Source organism: Tamandua tetradactyla, chromosome 3, assembly GCF_023851605.1.
Source record: "Tamandua tetradactyla isolate mTamTet1 chromosome 3, mTamTet1.pri, whole genome shotgun sequence".
Classification (NCBI taxonomy): domain Eukaryota; kingdom Metazoa; phylum Chordata; class Mammalia; order Pilosa; family Myrmecophagidae; genus Tamandua; species Tamandua tetradactyla.
Window position 1 is genome coordinate 109,412,349 of NC_135329.1, and position 24,798 is coordinate 109,437,146.

The 24,798-nt window shown below is 36.9% G+C and overlaps 1 pseudogene; it reads left to right on the forward strand.

Annotated features, from left to right (window-relative positions):
* Positions 1-10,673: 10,673 nt before the first annotated feature.
* Positions 10,674-11,386, forward strand: LOC143676292 (nascent polypeptide-associated complex subunit alpha pseudogene; annotated as a pseudogene).
* Positions 11,387-24,798: the final 13,412 nt, after the last annotated feature.

Here is a 24,798-nt window from a genome sequence, read left to right on the forward strand (position 1 = left end):
CAACCCCATGATCAATTTTAGAACATTTTCATTACTCCAGAAAAGAAATAAAAATAAAAAAGAAAGCCCAACACCTCCCTTATACCCCCAAATCACTGACTTTTAGTATTGATGCAGTATATTTGTTAATGTTGAAGAAAGAGTATTAAAATATTACTGTTAACTATAGTCCATAGTTTGCTATCAGTACATTTTTTTACCTTTAACACCTCTATTATTAATTCCTTCTAATGGTGTTATGCATTTGGTCTAGTTCATGAAAGAACACTTTCATACTTGTTATAGCTAGTCAAAGGCATTGTCCACCACAAGATTCACTGTGTAATAAATTCTCATGCTGTAACCTCTACCTTTCCTTCTGGTGACACATATTACTCAACTTCCTCTTTCCACCACATTCACATGCCATTCAGCACTGTCAATTATTCTCACAATAAAATGCTACCATCACTTCTGTTCATTTCCAGATGTTTTTCAACCTAGTTAAGCATTCTGCACTTACTAAGCAACCATTCCCTATTCTTTAGCCTCATTCTATATCCTGGTAACATATTTTATAGTTTTACAAGATATATCCTGTCCCTGAGTAACCATAAACACCAATTCCTACTCCCCCTACCCCCAAATTAAATCCTCACTGCACCCCAATACCATTTCACATTTATCATTCTGTTTTTTTCTACTCTATGGTGTTTTCCTTTTTTTTCCCCAAGGGCTCTGATGTGCATATAAAGGCATTTGTTATATATTGGGCAGCATTTCTGGGTATTGTGGGGAGTAGGATTTCACTTAATCCAGCCTGCATACTGTCATTTAAAACAAGATGAAGAGAGAGAGAAAGATCAACACTTATTGACACTGCCTTGTGCAAGACTTTGTACTGGATCTTTCGTATTCATCATTTCCCTTAATACGGCAATAAAACTGATGAATGAAGGTACTATTAATAAGAATGTGATAAGATTTGTATTTTTACAGAAATCGCTATGGAGGCTATTTGAAGAACAATTGGGATTCCCTTAATCTTCTTGATAGCTCAGTTTCTAATCTATGAGGAGGATTAAAAATATGTTCATTTTATTATAATTCACAGCAACTTGGTGTAGTAAGTAGCGTTCCCTGCAGGACTGTGAAGAAATGGACAATTCTCTATTATTCTGAAAATACATTTTTAGATGACAGGGTCAAATCACTTTTATGTTTTCAGGAGTTAAATGGCTGAAGTAGTAAAAGGTAACTAATCTTGAGGCAGCCTCACTTACCTGGGGTAAGTCTCTGGGTGTCTGTGATGATTTCTTCCACAGCAAAACATTCCTGAATCACATACAAATAGAAAGCATGTAGGTAATTGTTATTTGGCTTTCAAAAATATTTATATTTTGTTTTATATATCTACATTTATAACTCCTTGAAATAAAGAGAAAAATCAGCAGACATCTAGTTCAGCTTTCCCTGTCTACTTTGATTTGTCACTGCTCCGTGTGTGTGTGTGTGTGTGTGTTTCCTGCTGATCAACTCTTTTGTACGTTGACCTTATCTAGATCGTGTCTCTTTTGGCCAACTTTTATTGGATGGCTTTTATTGAGTCTTTTCACCCTAAGCGCCTAATATTTGCCCACCTTTAACCTTGTTAGCTCAGTGCAGGTTCAGCTACTTCAGAAGCCACTTGATATGGGCACATTTTTCTATCAAAGCCTTTGAACTTTTAAGTGAGGGCAGGACCCGTTTTCCTCACATGTGCTGCTATATGAGTTATCTTGAAAATCTGAAGTCTGCAGCTGTTAGCTCAAGGACAACACAAGGGAAATGTCATTTTCCTCCTAAACTTCTAAAAAAATTTCTTTGTACTCAGTGTTGGCAGAAGAAAGGGGAAAGATAAAGGCATTATAATAATCCAACGTACTACATCCACATCTTTTAAGTCCTAAAACCTTGTTTTCCCTTCTCCTTAAGGAAGTGGATAGCTGCAGGAAGGACATAGTATCAAAGCATATCATGCTTTTTGTTAACAGAATAAATGTGCATCTACTTTAAAACAAGATTATTAAAAGGCTTGCAACTTGAGGGGAGAAAGAGAGCTGATGTCAATTTTTTTCATCCTTTTAAAAACCCCTCAGATTTTTTCTTCCCCATACTTCAGAAAGAGAGTGATCAAATGCTCAAAAAAAAAAAAAAAATAAAAAAGGAAAATACATCAGAGAAGGTGATATTTTCAGTTTCTTCTTCCAGAAACCACCTGGAATATCTAATGACTATATAAAAACAGTACTTTCTGTGCATGAGTAAAACTTTCTTTGAGGCCATTCTTTAACATTTTACATTTAAAAGATCCTATTAAATCCAGAACAATCTCCATTATCACTGAGAATGGATTTATGAAAATGTTCTCAAGGCATTCAAGATTACAAAAAAACAAGATCATACTCATCTTTGGTGATATTGCAAACAGTGTGTTTCAGTCCTTTTTCTCACTCTATATATATCTTAAATGAACTTAACATTCTTTAATTGGTAAGATCTGAAAAAAAAAAAAAACTTAAGGCCTATGTGTTTGTTTGAAAGGATGTATGTCCCCTAGAAAAGCCATGTTTTAATCTAAATCCCATTTCATAAAAGCAGAATAATCCCTATTCAATACTGTATGTTTGAAACTGTAATCAGATCATCTCCCTGGAGAGGTGATTTAATCAAGAGTGGCTGTTAAGCTGGATTGGGTGACAACATGTCTCCACCCATTTGGGCAGATCTTGGTAAATTTCTGGATCATATAATAGAGGAAACATTTTGGAGAATGAAAGAGATTCATAGAGAACAGAGAATGCTGCAGCCCCACAAAGTGGACAGTCCACGAGGTAGTGACTTTTGGAGATAAAGAAGAAAAACGCCTCCCGGGGGGCTTCGTGAAACCGGAAGCCAGGAGAGAAAGGTAGCAGATGACACCGTGTTCACCATGTGCCCCTCCAGATGAGAGAGAAGCCCTGACTGTGTTCATCATGTGCCTTCTCACTTGAGAGAGAAACCCTGAAATTCATTGCCTTTTTTTATTATTAATTAAAGAAAAAAAAGAAATTAACACAACATTCAGAAATCATTCCATTCTACATATGCAATCAGTAATTCTTAACATCATCATATAGATGTATGATCATCATTTCTTAGTACATTTGCATCGATTTAGGAAAAGAACTAGCAAAACAACTGGAAAAACATATAGAATGTTAATATAGAGAAAAAAATAAAAATAATAATAATAGTAAAAAAAAAGACACAAACAAACAAACAGACAAACAAACAAAAAAAACCTATAGCTCAGATGCAGCTTCATTCAGTGTTTTAACACGATTACTTTACAATTAGGTATTATTGTGCTGTCCATTTTTGAGTTTTTGTATCTAGTCCTGTTGCACAGTCTGTATCCCTTCAGCTCCAATTACCCATTATCTTACCCTGTTTCTAACTCCTGCTGGTCTCTGTTACCAATGACATATTCCAAGTTTATTCTCGAATGTCGGTTCACATCAGTGGGACCATACAGTATTTGTCCTTTAGTTTTTGGCTAGTCTCACTCAGCATAATGTTCTCTAGGTCCATCCATGTTATTACATGCTTCATAAGTTTATTCTGTCTTAAAGCTGCATAATATTCCATCGTATGTATATACCACAGTTTGTTTAGCCATTCTTCTGTTGATGGACATTTTGGCTGTTTCCATCTCTTTGCAATTGTAAATAATGCTGCTATAAACATTGGTGTGCAAATGTCTGTTTGTGTCTTTGCCCTTAAGTCCTTTGAGTAGATACCTAGCAATGGTATTGCTGGGTCATATGGCAATTCTATATTCAGTTTTTTGAGGACATTGCCTTTTTGAACCAAGGTATCTTTCCCTGGATGCCTTGATTGGAGATTTCTATAGACTTGTTCTAATTGGTACATTTTCTCAGTTTAGAATTGTAAACTAGCAACTTATTAAATTCCCCTTTTAAAAAGCTATTCTGTTTCTGGTACACTGCATTCCAGCAGCTGGCAAACTAGAACAGCCTATAATAGAATATGCACATTGGGGTGAGGGTTGGGGCCAGGGAAAGAAATTGTAAAGCAAGAGCTGATGAGGCAACTGTCAGTGCTTTCTGAGCCAGAGAGCAAGGAAAATAACCAACCACCTGTACAAAGTCATCAACTGCTAAACGCCTGATTCCCCACTAGGAGAGCAAAGAGTCTCCACAGGTCTACAAAACATCATCTACTCAAAGAGTTTCTTGTCTCAGAAATGTTTGCTGTAGGCTTTGGGGAAGGATACAATAGTGGAACGGAATCTCTCAATAGGCTGTAGTTAAATTGCTAAAGGGAAGAAGGATATTCCGAGTTATTAGGGGCTTTGTGCATCACGGGGGGGGGGGGGGGGCAAGGATAAAGCTTCAGCAAATTCCTGAAAGGAAATAGGCCTGGAGAGACTAGTTCACATCTTTCATGACAGGTTAGAAAATAGGCATGTCTTTTCCAATTGCTAATTTACTGTTTATCACTTTCTTATTGTTCTATGTCAAATCCTTTTACTGAGATTTAATAGAAATAATCATTTTAACCAAGCAAGCACCTTTTATTTTCAAAGAGATGCCCCCATTCCTTCCCAAATAGATAACAAACACCATAAGGCCAGATGCCCTACATCAAAGAGTAGGGGTCTATCATAGTCCCTGAGACAGAACTGGTGCTGATTGAATATTTGCCAAATAAAGATAGGAAAAGGAAAGGGAGAGAGAGAAGGAAGACAGGGAAGAAAACATGTATACTGAATATTAGTCTCATTATTGAAGGGAAAATTCTTGCCAGTTTTTTTTTTTTTTGGAGCTAAAAAGGAAAATAGTTTCCATTGAATAAAACAGTTTTGGCTAATTGTTCTTCCCCCAATTGAAACTAAGCTAAACTAAGTCCATCGGGAATTTAATTGGTTTAGAAGAACAAATTTCTGGGTGACTATATTTTTTTCCATTCTCAGCAAGATTAGCTGGAATTAAAGACATGTGGCCATTGTTTTATCTTTTCCTTGAAGGCAGCTGCAATTTCGACCCTGTTTATACTTTGTTGATAACCACTGTCCTGGCACACTTTTGTGCTCAATAAATAAGTGTTAATATTGTTGTAAAAACTTTTGAAATTATGATTTATTTGTAATTTGATGGCATTTTGTACAGAAGCACTTAAAAACATAATATAAAGACCCAAAATATAGTATATTTAACTGCTATCATTAGGTTATAGGTTTTATCTAAGTATTTCAACAGTAGTTACATGGAAGGGCCCACATTTTTCAACTGGCCCAACTTAGAACTAACGGAGTATATCAATGGATTGCTGGAATATTCTAATACCTGGAAAAAATGAGTTTAATATATATGTTTTAACTATTATTGAATTGCATGAAATTTTCCATCTACCCTCATCCCTTATGCACATTAATATAAATGTTAATTAAAATTAACATCATTTTTTATCAGCCCATTTGCTTAACAAACTGATACTGAATGGGTTTTGAAGGTTGGGAAGTTACCAACAAAATAGCATGAAATTAAAAAAAACATACTTTCAAATGTTTCAACAATCTTAACACTTAATCATTGGCAAGGTGGAGTTCCCCTGCTTTTTCTCCATTAACTATCTGACTCCTTTAAAGACTGCTCCTATGAATTTCTAGCCTTAGGTTAAATAATGCCGGTTCCTATAAAGCAAATTGAAAGTCTCTATAGGAAAAAAAAAAACCTGTCTTATGACAGACTCTTTTAGACTCTATCCATTTTTATTTAAAAGTCAAGGAAGCAGGTAGATTTTTGAAGAACAAAAGTGTCAAACTGAACTCTGTCTTTCAGCAATAAAAGGGAAAAGGTCACCGAGACAGAATGCTTGAATTAAAATTGAAATCTAGGGCTGGTGGATCTAAACGTGGCTCTAAACTTTCACAAAATCAGCTCAGACCTCTATCATAAGTGCTGTTACATCCCCCACCCCATCACTGCCTCTTCCTTGAAAACGTCATACTCAGTGTATAGATGAAAATTAGGCCAAAATGAAAATTAAGATTTTTTAATAATATCCTTATTTAAAGCACGATGGTAGTTTGCTGGGGGCGGGGAAGTTATACCAATCTGCAACTAAAAGGTCAAAAACATTAGCAAGAATGGATTGTGGAGCCACAGAGACACCCTGAAGACTAGTGTTTCCATCTTGCTGAGGTTTTACTAAAGTCAAAAAAAATTTGCTCATATCAGCATTTGGGTTAGTGTCTCCACTGTAACAAAGTCTCACTAAATATTTGGCCCAAATCTACAAAAAGGAGACACTTTATTGCTTAGCCGTTATTTTCAACTTGATTCCAGTTGGTTGCTCTCATGTAATTTCCTTACATAACTTATCTTCCCAAATTTATAATATTTGATGGAACATGCCACTGGAACATGCCCTTTTCAGAAATGCTTCAAGCTATATGTGAACATCGTCTCCAATCCCACCATCACTGTGGTTGAAACCAATGGAAGTTCTCAGAATGTACATCTACCCGACCGAAGCATCTTTACTCATATACATTTTGGTTTTTAATGGCTGACAATTAGAGTGCAGTACAACTTGCAGTTTTAAATCAATTTGACAAATGTATTGAGTACAGCCTGTGCACCATGTATTGAGTACAGCCTGTGCACCATGTATTGAGTACAGCCTGTGCACCATGTATTGAGTACAGCCTGTGCACCATGTATTGAGTACAGCCTGTGCACCATGTATTGAGTACAGCCTGTGCACCATGTATTGAGTACAGCCTGTGCACCATGTATTGAGTACAGCCTGTGCACCATGTATTGAGTACAGCCTGTGCACCATGTATTGAGTACAGCCTGTGCACCATGTATTGAGTACAGCCTGTGCACCATGTATTGAGTACAGCCTGTGCACCATGTATTGAGTACAGCCTGTGCACCATGTATTGAGTACAGCCTGTGCACCATGTATTGAGTACAGCCTGTGCACCATGTATTGAGTACAGCCTGTGTACCATGTATTGAGTACAGCCGGTGCACCATGTATTGAGTACAGCCTGTGTACCATGTATTGAGTACAGCCTGTGTACCATGTATTGAGTACAGCCTGTGTACCATGTATTGAGTACAGCCTGTGTACCAGGCTTTCTAGTAAGTCCTGAGTGTTCAGCTCCAAGGGGCAGGAAGACATGGTAACTGCTCTCTGAGGACTTAGTGTGCCCTGGGTAAGATAAGATGACGGAGCAACCCTAATACAATAAAATTATAATAAAATCACGAATGAAATGCTTCAAGAATTTGAAAAATGGAAGACTATGTACAACTCAGATGCTATGGAGAAGGAGAGAAGAGGTTAAAAGGAAAGTTTATTTTTTCATCAACAATAAGAAAATCTGATAAAAATGATAATGTCTTCTTGTGGGAAAGTGCACAGATACAAATATACGCAAATTTATGAGCAGTTTATGATATACAGATATCATCTAGAGACCCAAGTAAAGAAATCCTGATTTATGTAGCAGTGATTTATTGCTTGCTTACCAAGTAACAGGCCCCACATTAGGGGTACCAAGAATACCGTGGAATTTCTGACTCTGAATACCCAGAAGAGGAAAAAAGATGAATGGATGTGGAGTACAAAGGAGATATTCATTCTGCGTGGGGCTTCTGAAGAACATTTAAAGCTTAACGTGTTTTTACTAAGCTGAGTTTTCTAAAGTAAAATTAGCTGGCTAATATAAATGCGATGCTACTATTTCACATTCTAATTATTAAATGGTAAGACCGAAGTTCCTTTCTCCCAACACTCTCACCACCACCCCCTACCACCCCAGCTTTCATTTTCTATTACCACTTCTGTGAAAATTCTGAGTAGTAAACTTAACGATGCAGTAAAACCTTCTCAATAGCCAATGAAGAAAAACTTTCCCTAGGGGGTGACATTTAGGTAAGGTCTTCTTTAAACAGAGAAGATGTGAATATGTTAAAGGAACACAATACATGCTGGGCATAAGGCATACCAACTTATTTTGAGAAGTGACTGTTACGGTTGTTTCATATGTATTGACTGCTCATAACAACCCTGTGAGATAAATTGTGATCATTTTTCAGATGAAACATTTTTCAGAAGAAACTGGACACAAAATGTTAGGTAATTTGTGTACAGGGGTACATCCTTTGTGTCTTTAGTAGAGTATCTTGGGGGAAGTGTTGGAGGTGAGTTAGGAAACACAGCCAGGTAGTGGAATTTCTTTCATCCCATACTCAGGAGTTTGCTATATTGTAAATGAGGAAAGCCACAATTATATTTGTGCCTCTAAAAATGTAAGTGTTTAGAATAAACTAGTGAATTAATACAAGGAAAAGAACTATGAGGCAGTAATGTGATACTCTTAAAAATTAGGGGAAAAGGTAACTCTGAATGCCATGGTGGACAGTAAAATGTTTCATTGAAAAGATAAAGTATAAACACAGGTAGAAGAGCACCTGAAAACAAAAGCTATAATACTTAATATTTTGATTTTGTCATTTGGTTTGAATCAATAATTTTTTATTAACTTTCTGGGAGGAAAGAAAACAGCATCTGACTATGGTTACATTCAGCCAAAATCAGATTGATAATTAAATGTCGATCAATTATGTACATCGTTGGTCCACCTAGCATAAAAATGTTAGCTCGGAGGGCTCTTCCACTGAGTTGTCTGAATTTGTTCTGCACTGATTTGCTTCATAAGTGGGATAACATTTAAGTACTTCCCAGATATTGGTGTGGAAGGAATGCGGATGGAAAAGAATTCTTCACTCAGAACAAAACTTTTGCTTTAACTTAATGATCTATAAGTCATACTCATACTGGAATTCTTCTACACAAAAGAAAAGCAATATGTAATTCATATTTTTCTTTCAAAGCTTGCAAAATTATTCAATGTCCTGTTTTTCTTTGCTAATATTAAGCACACATACACACACATATACACATACACACACAAACACCACACACACACACATACACACACACTTAAATACATCTAGCTTCTAAAATATCTAAATGGTCAGAGTTTTAAATGCATAAAACCTGCCATGTCATTACAGATAGACAATAAAAAAATGCTTTTCTATTTTGATAATTAATTATAGTAATGATCACTGATGTTATTTAAAAAATCTTATCTTTCTAGCAGATAGTTCAGAATGAATGCGCTTAGATAACTTTTTGCTGTTTTAGTATAAAACTATACATTTGTAAATATGACTAATTTTAAACATTATATATAAGCTGGGTTGGGAAAAAGTATAACCCTAAGTGATAACCGCAGGTAGAAATGAAATACTTTTCAATAATATGATATCTCTCAAGTTATACATCCAAGTCAAATACGTTTAATTGATTAATATTGTCCTCACGTTTGGTTCCTTCTTTTATCAGGAAAGGAATTAGGAGAGTATGTGTATTAAAATCTTGATAGTGGCCATGCTTTATTTGTTTGGACTCTTATAATATAGTCAAATTCTACCCTTATGTGAACTATAGGCTTATGCAAAGATTGTAGACATTAACTAAGGTGGAATTAAGAAAATAATGCATTGCATTGTCTTGGGATAGCTTGCCCATAAGAAGTCATTTCATAGTTCTGAACAACCAGGGATACCTGGGTTCCCTGGTTGAAATCATGATTTCCCTTACACACAGAGGAAAAGTATCTAAGAACCTGATCCATTCCAGAAACTCTACTAGTATGGATCAGGGAAATTTGGGGTCCCCATATCTCTGTGTGCCACCCTGTTCTGTGATCTTCATAACAAGAGCTTTGTTTGGGCTCTCTGTTCACTCAATGAATCTCAGTGACAGTCAAATAATAATCTCTACACCTGATTTCCTAAAAGTATTGAGTGTGTTTTTTTTTCTTTTTTTTTTTTTAGGAGAAACTATTTGCAGGAATTATAAACTCATAATATTTTTTTGAAGCAGTAACATTATGACTCTTTTAAGTCAACTTTCATCAATGGCATTTTAATAATTTAAAGTATTTCAGTATAAATCTATTCTTGTTCATTTTTTTAATCATATGTATATAAAGGCATCTATATACATATGCAGAAAATAGGAGATAACTTTGAACATGGATACGAAAGGAATTTCAGGTATCTAGAGTGAGAAACCATAACTTAATGGCTTAAACAAAAGTTTATTATTACTATTATTATTACTATTATTTTTATCTTATAATTGTGAGGGTCAGAAGAAGACACAATGGGGACTGCTCCTCTTCTGCCCTATAAGGTTTATGGCCTCAGTTGGTGTGACTCAAAAGGCTAGAAACTGGAACATTTAGGAGCAACAGTGTCTTGAGTTTCCATAAGTCATGGTGACCTTGGATCGCTGCGTCTGTTACCTTGACCAAGGGCTCCAAAAACAAATTTTCCAAGAGGTCTTGCAGAAGATTTTGACTGTGACCTAGATGATGACCTACACCTCACTTCTCTCACTATCTTTTGTTTGAGCAAGTCACCAAACCCAGCCCAGATAGAAGATAAGGAGAATTAGGCTCCACTTCTTCAGAAAAGAGTAGCAAAGAATTTGTGACAATATTTGATCTCTTTAATCAGGTTAACCACTGTCCCTTGGTTCCATGTTCATCACACGAAATGCCCAGTGAAGCCACAGAAACCGTCACTGTTACAGAGCAGATACTGCCACAGCCCCATGCTGAGACGGGGTCTGGAACAGAATCTGACAGTGATGAATCAGCACCAGAGCGGGAGGAACAGGATTGTACACAAGCAACTACACAACAGGTTCAGCTGGCAGCAGCAGCTGAAACTGATGAAGAGCCAGTCAATAAAGCAAAATAAAGTCTCAGTGAAAAGAAGAAATGCAAGGATATGTGCAAACTGGGTCTGGGATAGGTTACAGGAGTTACTAGAGTCACTATCTGGAAATCCAAGCATATCCTCTTTGTCATCACAAAGGCAGATATCTACAAGAGCCCAGCTCTGGACACCTACATGGTTTGTGGGGAAACTAAGATCGAGGCTTGATCTCAACAAGCACAACCAGCAGCTGTTCAGAAATCCACAGTACAAGGTGAAGGTGTCTTGAACATTCGAGAAAACACAAAGGCTCCAACTGTACAAGAAGAGAGTGAAAAGGAAGAGGTTGATGAAACAGATGTGGATGTTAAGGACACAGAACTAGTCATGTCACAAGCAAATGTGTCAAGAGCAAAGGCAGGCCAAACACTGAAGAGCAACAGAAATTATATTGTAAATGCTGTTATGGAATTAACAATGCAACATCTGAAAATGAGGATTTTGTTTTGGGAGAGGGTTGTTTCAGAAGAGTAGCCTGCAGCTTGGTCTGAAACTTGTACTGTTTCTATCATTAATAAAGTTATGGCTTCTTGTTGGATGAAAAAAAAATAGACTAAATAGAAGTATCCTCTGATTTAATTACTAGCAATCCAGAATTCGTGATAATTCAGAATTGTTTATGCCTTGTATACAATACAATCCATGACCTTCCAGAAAAAATGCTCTCTTAGACTCAGGACTGTTTGAGCTAGACCTAGCACATCTCTGATACATACAAGGTACCCATTAAATATTTTCTGAACAAGAAAATAAAAATTCAAAACAAATATTGATTCAAAATAACTGATAATTTTATTAACAAAATAAATTAAATATGTTGTTTGATAAATACAGTTTGATAAGGACCCATCCATGGTCACAGGAATATACTAGAACCAGTTCTTCCAGACTCACAAGAGTTGGTTATTAAATTTTTAGAAATTTTGCAGGACAGTTGGCATCACATTGGCAGCTTGAAATCAAGCATTTAAACCATGGAAGACAGAAAATGCCACAAAATCAGACTTTTTATTCTTCCCTGGAAAGCTGGATGCTAAACATTAAACAGCATGCCTCTGATAACTATCTTCAGCATTGTTCATATTTTGCCCGGTTTCTTATATTTCTCTAAATCATATATCCAGATGCATTCACCTGATCCCAGGCCCTTGGGTAAATCCTTTAACTGATCATGGCCTGTTTAAGAAGTCCTTGTTGATTACTCAATTCTCTTCCTCATGTTCTGCTTTGAATTTTATATTTTGATTTTCTACCTGAAGATGTATGAATCCCCAGTTCTGCTCCTAGGTTTGCTAATTGGCTCCCAAATATTTTTATCCTATTCATGGACTTGTACCCTGGCATCCTGCCATGTATCTATCTTATAGTACTGTGGTTTGCCTTACTCTTGTTAGCCCTTGTGGTGGCCCAGAAATTCAACAGTGTGACAGACCCTGCTTGCTAGGATCTCTGCATCGTCTACACTTAATTCTTAGCCAGCCTTCTGGGAGAATAATCTGTAAGTCATTTCTTGATCTCCTTGGCCCTAACTTCCCCTCTGCCTGAACCATTCTTTCCAAGGGTACCCTACAGTGATGCTATTCTCTGCTCTGCTGTACTTGCATTTATGTGAGTCCCTCACCCCAGACTCACCCCTTCCAAACCTCCCCATAGACATGCAAACACATCCCACTGATCTTTCTTATTGATAGAAAAGCCTGTGTGTAGCCAAACCCAGAATTACATACTTTGATTTGTTAGCTCTGTTTTGACATAATATTAATGGTGGCTTGATCAATTTAGTCGTATCAGATATATGAATTCATGTAGATCCTTCCTGATTAATCGACAAGATGGCAGCCACAATGTAAATAACTACTGGGCACTCTGCCACATGCAGATGTTATCTGATTGTATCTGTATCAAATGGCCAAGCAGCAAGCATTTTATCTAAGAGGAAATGTCAAAAAGTAGTCCCTTATTCAATACATTTCAAATCCCATTTTTTACAGAGGTACTAAATATTGTGTGGAGAATTATCTGACTCATTGTACAAAGCTTTGACAACTATTCATACAATGGAACAATAAATTATCTTTAATGGCAAAGAAATCACATTAGCTAGAGTAGTTGAAACTCTCTGCTTATTGATAATAGGTTCTAATCTAAGAAGCAGTAATTTCTCCACTTACTTTCATTTTGAAATACATTTGTTTGAGCAGCAGCATTTCATTGAGCATGATGTTGCTTCACTAGTTCTGCCAGCTACAGAGTAAACCCACAGCTATAAAGTATTTTTTCTCTCCAAAAGAAACATGCTAAGCCAAAAAATACAATTTGTTTATCTACAGGTATACCAGACAATCATTCAAAATTTTTGAAACTTAATGCTGCTTGACTGCATTAATTTAGATTAGGGAAGCACCTTGTAAAGGTTTCTAGTTGAAAATCCATTATGTAAAACATGCCCATTTTGGCAGAGCTTTTTAGACATATAGTAATAATTACAAATTCAACGCATTCCTCTATAAATACATTGTGGACAAGATATGAGGGACATGAGCCAACACATATTGCACACTGAAATATGTTAGATTCTGTGCCTGTTATTTCTAATATAATGGGTCAGAGACTCCAGGCTGAGGTTGCTGGTATTCCTTTGGCCATTTTACAAAATTTCTTGCATTTGCATTTTTTAAAACACACCCAATTCTCACAGCAAATACATAAGTTATACACTACTGCTATTGATTCCTATTTTAGAGCCAGCAAAATGTAGAGAGAAAGTGACTTGCGTTAACGTGGTCCACTCTTGGCAGACCAGGAGTTACAACCGAGATTATTTGAATCAGTTTCTCTGTATTGTATTTCCACAAGAAAAAAAAAAATGTTTTCATTATAGTGTTCACTCACACATATTTACAAACGTGTGTACTGGGAATTTATTTAGAAGATTCAAATAAAAAGATTCATTAGCTATAGGTCCGTCCTTCAAGGAACTCATATTCTAGAAGGAAAGAACATCTTTAATTGTTCACAAAGACCAGGGACAATGACAGGAAATATCTTATAGGAGTCAGGGCAGCAGTCGTCAGGAAATCAGAAGTGGAAGAGAAGAGAAAAGAAGACTCAGGATATTGGAGGCTGGGCCACAGCAATAAAAGTAGGCCCCTATGCTAATAGTGGCTGTAGCAAGTATGAATAGTAGCAACAAAATAGTAAGGGTGATGTGTATGAGTGTGTAAGTTATAGCCTTCAAAAAAGACCACAGCGCCCCACCCTGTTCAAGATAGCAGAGAGAGATGCTTCCAGGATCCATCCCATGCCATATACCCCCTCCTCCCCAATAGAAGCTTTGAAGAACCAGAAAGAACTGGCAGAAACATCTTCCACAAAGTTCCAGAAAGCAGTTAAAGGATTGTAGCAATTGAGTGAATGCTGAAATCAAGAAAAGCTACTTAAAGCAGTAGGATTTCATGATCCCCTGGTTTGCTGCTACACAGTCCCTGACCAGCTCAGTGCAGAGCCAGCTTGCATGCCTACTGCAGATCCCTGGTCCTGGTCCTGGAGGGAGCAGAGTAACCCTCATGCATATACTGAGAGCATGTATATCCGCCACAATCGCTTTGGTGGTGGCCTAAGGTGTCTGCCATCCCAAAACTTGCCCTACACATAGAAAGCAGCTCACAAAACTGTTCTGTAAACATTGTGGGAGAGCAATCAAATGCTGTGCTGCCTGGGGTGAAGAATTCCTGGTTATAGGACACAGAGTTCTGTGCCCAGGACCATGAGGAAACAGATTCCTAGGGAAAGGAGGTCATTTAAATTGTGTAAACGCAGAAATTCCTAGGGTCACATGTATGCCTACCCCAAGATACATGTACAAAAAAGATCAGGGGACCTGCACATTTTGACTTGGAGCTACTCTTTAAACTCATTGTATAGATAAGCTCTAAAGGAGAACATTTATACAGATCAACCTGTGAAAATGGGTAGGTGTTTTCTTTTTCTTGTTCTCTTCTTCCTCCTCCTCCTCTTCCTCATCCTCTTCATTCTCTTCTTCCTCTTTGTGGATGTGATTAATCTCATGCAATGGTATGCTTGGAGGTGGTTGAGATGGGAAAATTTTGGTTGTATATATGAACCCACAATTGAAAAAAAAAAAAAAGAAAGAGCAACCAAAGTGATAAAAACAGTTAAAGTCAACATACGATCTTGGACAGGATCTAGCAATGGAGTGGAAAAGACTCAATGAGATATTATGGGGACATATGAAAATATTGGAATATAGACTGTAAGCTTATATCAATATTAAATTTCTTGAACTTTATAACTGCACTTAAGAGAGTTACATAAGTGAATATCCTTGTTCTTAGGAGATATACATGGCAGTGTTCAAGGAACATGATACATAATGTATACAACTTACACACAAATGTTCAGAAAATTGATTGATGTATAATAGATAGATAGATTAGAGTAGATTAGATTAGATAAGGCAAATGTCACAAAAGGTTAAAATTTGTGTATCCAGATATTTTGAGGGTAGAATAGGGATATGTTGGAGTTCTCTGTATGGGGTTTGTAATATTGCATAACTGTCTTCTAAGTTTGAAAGTATTTAAAAATAAACAGTAAAAAACACAATGAATAAGACTGACCTACACAATCAACAGTGTATTGCAGAAGTATTTCTGAGCTTAAGTCATAAAGCATATTGTCATTTCTGCCTTGTAGTCTTAGATTACTTGCTGTTCTAGTTTGCTAGCTGCCAGAATGCAATATACCAGAAATAGAATAGCTTTTAAAAGGGCAAATTTATTAAGTTACTAGTTTACAGTTCTAAGGGCGTGAAAATGTCCCAATTAAAGCAAGTATATAAAAATGTCCAAATTAAGGCATCAAGAGGTCACCTGCATCAAGAAAGGCCAATGAAGTAAAGGGTTTCTCTCTCAATCGGAAAGGCACATAGCGAGCATGTCTAAGTCGGCTAACCTTCTCTCAGACTTCATGTTTCATGAAGCTCCCCTGTGGACATTTTCCTTCTTCATCTCCGAAGGTCTCTGGCTGCCTGGGCTCTCCTGGTTCCCATGGCTCTCTCATCATTCGCAAGCTTTCTCCAAAATCTTCCCTCTTTTAAAGGACTCCAGTAAACGAATCAAGACCCACCTCGACTAGTCACATCTCCCTCTAATCAAAGGTTAATCCCCACAATTGGGTAAGTCACATCTCTGCGGAGATAATAAAAAAAGCTCCCTCCCAGCAATATTGAGTGAGGATTAAAGGACATGGCTTTTCTGGGGTTCACAAATTCAAACTTCCTTTAGGAGGAAGTTATCTGCCATGTCATAAGCACATTCGAGTAGTTCTCTGTGGACTTTCATATGGCAAGGAACTGAGGTCTCCTGTCAACAGCAGCACTAACTTGCCAGCCATATGAGTGAAACAGCTTGGAAGAGGATCCTCCAACTTGATCCACAGAAACTATGTGTGGTATGAAGTAGTGAATGTTTTTTGCTGCTTTTTAAAAAAAAAATTAAAAAGAGCCCACAACCACAGTGTTCAATGGGGAGTCAGTTAGCCATTTTCCCTAACATGGGGCTCAGTCTACCTGGAAAAGATGAGAGCTTTTCCTGGTTTCTCAAAGTTGTCATTGGATTAAAGGTGACTATAATAGATTGAATCCCTCACAAAGATACTTTCAAGTCCTAACCCCCAGTCTGGTACATATGAACTCATTTGTAAATAGGATTTTAAGATGTTAAGACCAAATTTAACAGGGATGGGTTCAATCCATTGTGACTGGAGACCTCATGAGAGAGAGAAAATTGGATACAGTGAAAGAATAAGCCATAGAAGGTCAAAGGAGAAAGATGGTGATGTGATAGCGGCAGAGATTGATTGCCAACACACCACCCCGAGAACACTGCAGACTATAGAGAATGCAGTGCCTGCTGATATCTTGATTTTGGACTTCAGCCTCCAAAAACTGTGAGATAACAAATTGCTGTTGTTTAAGCCAACTGGTCTGTGGTATTTGTCATAGCATCCCTGGAAAACCAATAGAATGACTTGCAAAAGAGTGCTTTAAGAGCAAAACTAAACAGTATAATGTTGTGTTCAGAATAACCACAGATGCAGAAGCCATAACCAAAAGTTTTCACTGGGGTCAGATAGATGCTGTCAGGGCTGACTTCCAGGGTGTATGTCTGGTGTAGTCACATGCAGTCTCATGCTCAGAAGTGGCCTCTACTTGGTTTAATGCTTTGCTGTCACTACTTTGAATTTTTAAATAATTTTTCTTTGAACTTGTGTTTTGTAAGTGAAGCATGACAATGGAGCATGTACATGAGCAGAGGAGATGAACACAATATACACTTCCACCCAGCTCCTTCCCACCCCATTTGCATATATTGGGCCTGATGCCTAGTGAGCATAGGATTCCAGTGAACACATGATGTGTGGCAGATCAGCAAGACTCAAGAATATAACTTGAATATTACCTTTACAACTGTGTAAGCAAAGTTGCTGACAGCCTTGAAAGACCTCACTTTCTTTTGAACCAGAACTTGTTTCAAGTGCAGAAAGAGGGCAGTAGTGTTCTAAATATGAACAAACAAGGAATGCTATCATATCCTTTCATACTCAAATTATCATTATCTTTATACTGAAAATGATGACAGAAGGAAAGAGAAAGATAGGGAAACTAATAGTTCCTTTGTCTTTTAATTCTTCTTTATTTATCCTGGTGAACCGAATTATCTACCCTGATTTGGACATATTTTTTATCTTGGCCTGCGTTCTTGTAAGTGTGGATCCATTGTAAATAAAATCTCTCGAAGATGTTACTTGTTCTCTCTGATTCTACAACTGAATCAGGTTAGGCTTTTATTTGGATTACTGGAGTCCATCACAGGCAGAGTGAAAGTTAGATGGAGAGGGAAGCCAGGAGAGTCGGCCAGTGCATTGCCATGTGGCTGAAAAGACAAGAACCAAGGACTGTGAGCAGCCAGCCCCAAAACATCATAATCTTCAGGGAGAATTCATTGCCTTGAAGATGCCTCGATTTTGGAGCTCTCCTAGCCTCAAAACCATGAGCCAACAAATTCCCGCTGTTTCAGCCAACCCTGTTTTAGCAGCTAAGAAACTAAAACACTCATCAGTAAGCTGAAGATAGAGAATGTTAGTAGAATACATGTATGGGAAGAAATGAAATAAAAGCAATTAAGTTATTTGAATTAGTTTTGTGCAAGAATAAAATATGTATTCATGGATGAGTTACAAAATATGAATGCCATAATTTCAGCAATTCCACATACAAGTTAAATGCTTATATTTGCATTAAAAACTGGCACTGTACAATATAAAGATGAACAATAAAATTTCCATTAATAACTTAAAATTTTAAGTTTACTTTAGGTGGAACAACATTTGAACGGCAAATAAAAAGCAACATAGCACACCGCAAGACTATGGAAGAAAGGAGAAGGCTTTATGCTTTAGAACTTTGAGCAGTACGTTTTTTTTCCTACTTTTTGAACAAGTTGCCTATCTCAATTTTCTAAGGGAATTTATTTCCCTGAAATTCCACAGAAATTTGCCTCACAGTTCTGGAAGCCAGAAGTTCAAATCAAGATGTCAACAGGGTCATGCTTTCTCTGAAATCTGTTAAATTCTGGTGATGACCAGCAATCCCTGATGATCCCTGGCTTGTGGCCTGTGGCATGACTTAATCTCTGCCTCCATAGCATGACTGGCTCTTGATCTCTCTTTTTTTTCAATTTATTTATTTTGATATATAACCACATTTATTTAATTTTTTAAAATTTATTTATGATACATAACCACAAACAGACACAAACATTCTTATCATATGATCATTCTGTTCTTGTTATATAATCAATAACTCACACTATCATCACACAGTTGTATATTCATCATCATGATCATTTCTTAGAACATCTGCATCAATTCAGGAAAAGAAATAAAAAGAAAACAGAAAAAAATTAATATGTACCATACCCCTTACCCCTCCCTTTCACTTATCACCAGCATTGCAATCTACTAAATTTATTTTAATATTTGTTCCCCCTACTATTTATTTATTTTTAATCCATATGTTTTACTCGTCCATCGATAAGGTAGACAAAAGGAGCATCAGACACAAGGCTTTCACAATCACACAGTTCCAGTGTGAAAGCTATATCATCATACAGTTATCTTCAAGAAATATGGCCACCGGAGCACAGTTCCACATTTTCAGGCAATTCCCTCCAACCTCTCCATCACACCTTAACTAAACAGGTGATATCTATTTAATGCATAAGAATCTCCAGGCTAACCTCTTGACTCTGTTTGGAATCTCTCAGCCATTGATACTTTATTTTTTCTCATTTTGCTCTTCCCCCTTTTGGTCGAGAAGATTTTTCAATCCCTTCATGCTGAATTCCAGCTCATTCTAGGATTTCTATCCCATGTTGCCAGGAAGGTTCACACTCCTGGGAGTCATGTCCCACGAAGAGAGGGGGAGGGCAGTGAGTTTGCGTGCTGTATCGGCCGAGAGAGAGAGAGAGAGAGAGAGAGAGAGAGAGAGAGAGAGAGAGAGAGAGAGAGAGAGAGAGAGGCCACATCTGAGTAACAAAAGAGGTTCTCTTGGGGGTGACTCTTAGGCCTAATTTTAACTAGGCTCAGCCTATCCTTTGTGGGCTTAAGTTTCATATAAACAAACCTCAAGACTGGAGGCTTGGTCTATTGCTTTGGATGTACCCACTGCCTGTGAGAATATCAAGAATTCTTCTTGGTTTCTCTTTTTGTTTCCTACTGAGTATGTCTAAATTTCCTCTGCTTAAAGGAACTTCAAGCATATTTAGAGGATGATTAAGGGCCCACCCTAGTCTAGTTTGGCCTCATCTTAACCAAAAATACTTTCAAATTTCTTATTTTCAAATGGGGTCACTTTGAGGGGGCCCAAATTAGGACTTGAACATATCTTTCTGATGGAGATAATACAATCCATAATGCAGCTCCAGATTTTCATTTGGTCCTGGTAGTGCCTAATGCACTGAGGAAGTCAGAAGTAGAGATTTCTTTGGGTAGAGAAACTTTGGGTAGAACTATTCTGGCTCAGGTGTGAGAAGAACTATAAGCCTTCCTCCCAGGAGATTGAAGGTTCAGATGATTTTAGAAAGAAGCACATTTATCCAGGAATGACCGAATAGTGACTCTGCCTACAGAAAGTAGAGGAAACAAGAATGAGCAGATAAAACCAATACTTTAGAAGTGTGAAATATAATCCTGAGAACACAATATATAGAATTAAGCATCCCTTTCCAAAAATAAACCTAAAACAAAAGTGAAAAAATCCAACAGACAAATAGAACAACACTAGAAAACCCCAGAAACTTAATAAATACTAAGAAACCTGGACCAAATATTACCAACAAAAAATCATTCACTAAAATGTTACTAATATGATGCAGTTAAACTACCCTTTATAATAAGTATATGAGTTCATGAGAAATATGGAAACAACTTTTCCTTTGAACTCAAGGGTGCAACCAACTTTTAATGATACCTAGAGGCATGCTTCTTATTTTCTTTTTTTAAATTAAGAACTATATAAGTTTAAATTGATGAAAATGTACTGTATCAGCTACCTTAAATAAATTGAAAGTGTGGACCACCTCTGCAGCAAAACTGTTTAAAATGAGCTATAGCTAATCAAGACTAATGTAACACTCATGTCAATGCATAGGTAGCTATGTCTGGCTTAAACAGAACTTTACTGCTCAAAAAGAATAAAAGTAGGGAAACTAAACAAATCCAGAGTACAGCTCATTGAAAAAAGAGACTGCTAACATTTTGTGCTATGGAAAGTCCCTATAGTTCTCCTGCTGAATCTTAACAATGGTGTTATTGTCCTGGTCTGGTGGAATCTGCAGAGAATTCCTTAAGATCAGGGTGATAATATCAAGTAGGGCTTTGGGGTCAGGAAGATTCCTACTTAAATAACAACTCTGCCACTTAAAAACTGTGTGAATTAAAGCAAGCAATTTACTCTCTACAGGCTTTGGTTTCTTATGTATGAAGTGGGGATAAAGGGTTGACTTGAGTTAATCTACATAAAGGATTTAGCCCAGTTTCCTTTGACATATAATCGGTATTTACTGTTATTGATACATGAATATGCACTATGAGTATTCACAATCATATTATTGCCTGTGTTCATAGTCAATAATTTGCTATTTTTATTGTTATAAGATTATTGCAAAGCTAAACAGGGTTATAGCAAATAGTCATATGTATAACAGCTAACGAATTCAGAAAATACCTCCTATTACATTGTTAAGGGATCTGAGATTACACATTTAAAATCCTTTCCTTTGTTCTAAGCAAATAACGCAGAGTATAGTGTATTGTGTGAATTAGCTTAATGTCAGAACACTCTCACCAAGGCAAGCTGCTGAGAGATGACCTCTTCAAATATGTGTCAGAAGACGAGCAAAAAAAAAAAGATGAGCAAGCTTTGATCAGTAGAAAAAAAAAAAAAAAAGAAAAGAAAGGGAGAAAAGTAGAGAAGGATTTAATACACATAGAGCCCAATCCCCAGTAAAGAACACAGTGGACCTCATGGCACTTGTGGGTTGTTTGAGGGGCATGAGGACCTTTAGCAAGGATTGTGGTGATAGAGGGGTAGAAAAGGTTTAAAAATGTAGCAAAGCAGAAAGGCAAACAATGCGAACTTTTCCAATTTTGTTTTTTTAAGTTGGATGTAGACTTGAGAAAGGGCTTGATAATAAGAATTAAATTTTGCAGAGAATAAATATGTATGGAGTTCTATTTTCATCCAAATGGGGACACAATTACAGTTCTCTTCCTTCCTTCCTTCCCTCCTTTCCTCCTTCCCTCCTTCCCTCCTTCCTTCCTTCCTTCCTTCCTTCCTTCCTTCCTTCCTTCCTTCCCTCCTTCCCTCCTTCCCTCCTTCCCTCCTTCCTTCCTTCCTTCCTTCCCTCCTTCCTTCCCTCCTTCCTTCTCCTTCCATGCCTCCCTCCAACATCTTAGTAGAATCTTAGTAGAGCTCAGTCATTGTACTAAGTATTGGGCATGCAAATGGAAAAGATACAGTCACAACAGTGTAAGAGCTCACAGCTTGAAAGAGAAAATCAAATAGATAAGCAAACAAAATCTAGAGATAAACAGTATAAGAGTGGACACACAAAGAAAGGTCTATGGTTTTCCAAAGTGGATGGAGCAGTCAAGAAAGACTTAAGAGGAAGTGGTCTATAATCTGTCTTAAATTTTTGTTTGCCCTACGGACAAGAGAAGAACTGGTAACCTCAGACAGGGTGTGTACCAGAAGAAATGTCACTGTTGGGTGTTACAGCATGCCACACATGGGAAATATATATCACATACCCTGGCTGTGTTTTGGTAGTAAGGGTGTTAGGTGCTATAATCAGTAGTGTCCTTATCGTGGAAGACTTCATTCACCTGGCTAAGGTGTTAATTATAAAGTGCCTGGAGATGTCAGTGTCTACCAAAATATATATCCATTTATTCTGCCCTAAGTCTTAATGGGCAGTGATTTCCTAACACATAAGGGAAAGTTGCTATTGTAAAATATTCTTCAGGCCTCTAACAATAGTTACTTCCTGGGCATGTGCAGGATGATTTATGTTACAGGGATGTAGGAGTGCTTATTATCATTATGGGCTTGAATCCAGTGGCAGAGATGACACAATACAGTCAATACAATTTTCTAAGATTCTATTAATATTTTGCCATGGCCCAGGATATACAGATAAATGGATTTGGTCTGTCCTTTATCAGAAACTAAAAATGTTACATGGGTAGATATTCTCCACATTTTTATTGGTTTATGGCTAATTGTCTTATGCAACAATTTATTTTTTCTAATTACATAAGACACATATTTGATATATAACTAATTCAGACTAATCTAAAAGACAATCATATCATCTTAAAGAAGGCATAACATAATAAAGGTATGGAAATATTTCTCTGGCTTGCATAGTTGATTTTTTTTTTTTGGTACGCTATATGGCAGGGATCACATTTTATTATTTTTCCATGTGAGTATCCTGTTATTGCAGCACCGTTTGTTGAATGTTTGTTTGTTTTTGTTGGTTTGTTTTGTTATTGGGGAAGTGCATTGGCTGGGAATCAAAGCCAGGTTTCCTGCATGGCGGGCAAGAACTCTACCACTGAACTACCCTGCACTCCCCCCCACCCCATAGTTGATTTTTAACACGCGGGGTGAAAATATTTGTTAAAAGATGGTCTTGCTCATTATAATAAAGATGACTTCATTTTTTGATGTTTGGCCATTGCCAGCTTTTAGATCCCCACTCATTTTCCTGCCTGACCCAGTCTAGGCAATCAAAATTAAAAAAGCCCACAGGGTTCCTCTGCCTTTGCAAGCCAAAGGGAATTTCAAATAGCCCGGACTCTAGTCTGTTGACAATACCCCTCCCAGTTGCACTCCCTAAGACCAATAAAAGCCCAGACTCTCCTTCATTCTCTTAACCTTACTTTGACTTGCTTTCTCATCAGATTCTTCTTTGTGCCCTACCCCTCCTGGGAATACCCAGTTCACTGTGAGTACTAAATACATTTAATTCATATTCAGTGATGAATTCATTTTATCAGCTGTCTCAACGTCCAAACAAATCCCTGAGTAGGCAACTAGGCCTCCTCTAGGCAGACTGATCAAAACAATCATGCTCTGTAATTTCTCTTCAGTGGTTTTCAAACTTTTCCTAGCCAAGGAAAACAAGATTCCTGGAGAGTAGGGAGGATAAGGCAACCCTTAATGTGAACACCTAGTATGAATTATCGCCCTTCACAAATGCTTCTTTTTGACCTTGAAGTGAGATGTCTTCATGAACTGATGCAAAAGAATGATTAATGGTAAGGGAAAATAAATGTTTTGCACATTTTAATCTAAATTTTTGAAAAAAATAAAATGTATGCAAACTTAAGGCTACATATAAATCATGTACTTGCATTTTAAAATTATAGGCACATTTTAGAGTTTTCCAAAAATTCTATGTAATATTCTGGCAGTACTTTTTAAAGACCTTATTGAGGTATGATTCACACAGTATATAATTTGCCCACTTAAAGTATATAATTCATTGTTTTTGAGTGTATTCATAAGGTTGTGCAGCCATCACCACAATTAGTTTTAGAGCATTTTTGTTCCCACGCTCCAAGAGAAACTCTATCTTATTAGCAGTCAATACTCATTCTCCCCTTTCTCCAATATCAGCCCTAAGCAGCCACTTATCTAATTTCTGTCTCCATAAATTTGACTATTATGAACATTTCCTACAAATGAAATTATATAAAACATGGTTTTTGAGTCTGATTCTTTAACTCAGCAAAATGTTTTCAAGGTCTATCTGTGTGGTAAAAAATGCCAAATAATATGAATATCATGTATTCATTCATCAGTTGATGGATATTCAAGTTGTTTCCAATACTGGCTATTATGAATAATGCTGCTCTGAGCAGTCATGTATAAGTTTTTGTATATGTTTTATTTTTTCTTGGTATATAACTAGGAGTGTAATGAGAAATTGGAGCTATCGTTCATTGCTAGTGGGGATGTAAAATTGTGCAGCCACTTTGGAAACTAGTTTGGCAGTTCTTCAAAAAGTTATAAATAGAATTACCATATAATATAATTGAAACTAAAAATATTATTTCACATGATTAACATGATTGAGAAACAAAACATTCTCTGTTTTTAAAGCTGTATTGAGAAATTTTACATTTAAAAAAAAATGTATCTATGTGGAAAACATGCCCTAACACCTCTCACCTTTTTTTCCTAGCTCCAATCCCTAGATATGAGCAGATCTTATATTGCATTATATTTACCTGGATCCATGCAAAA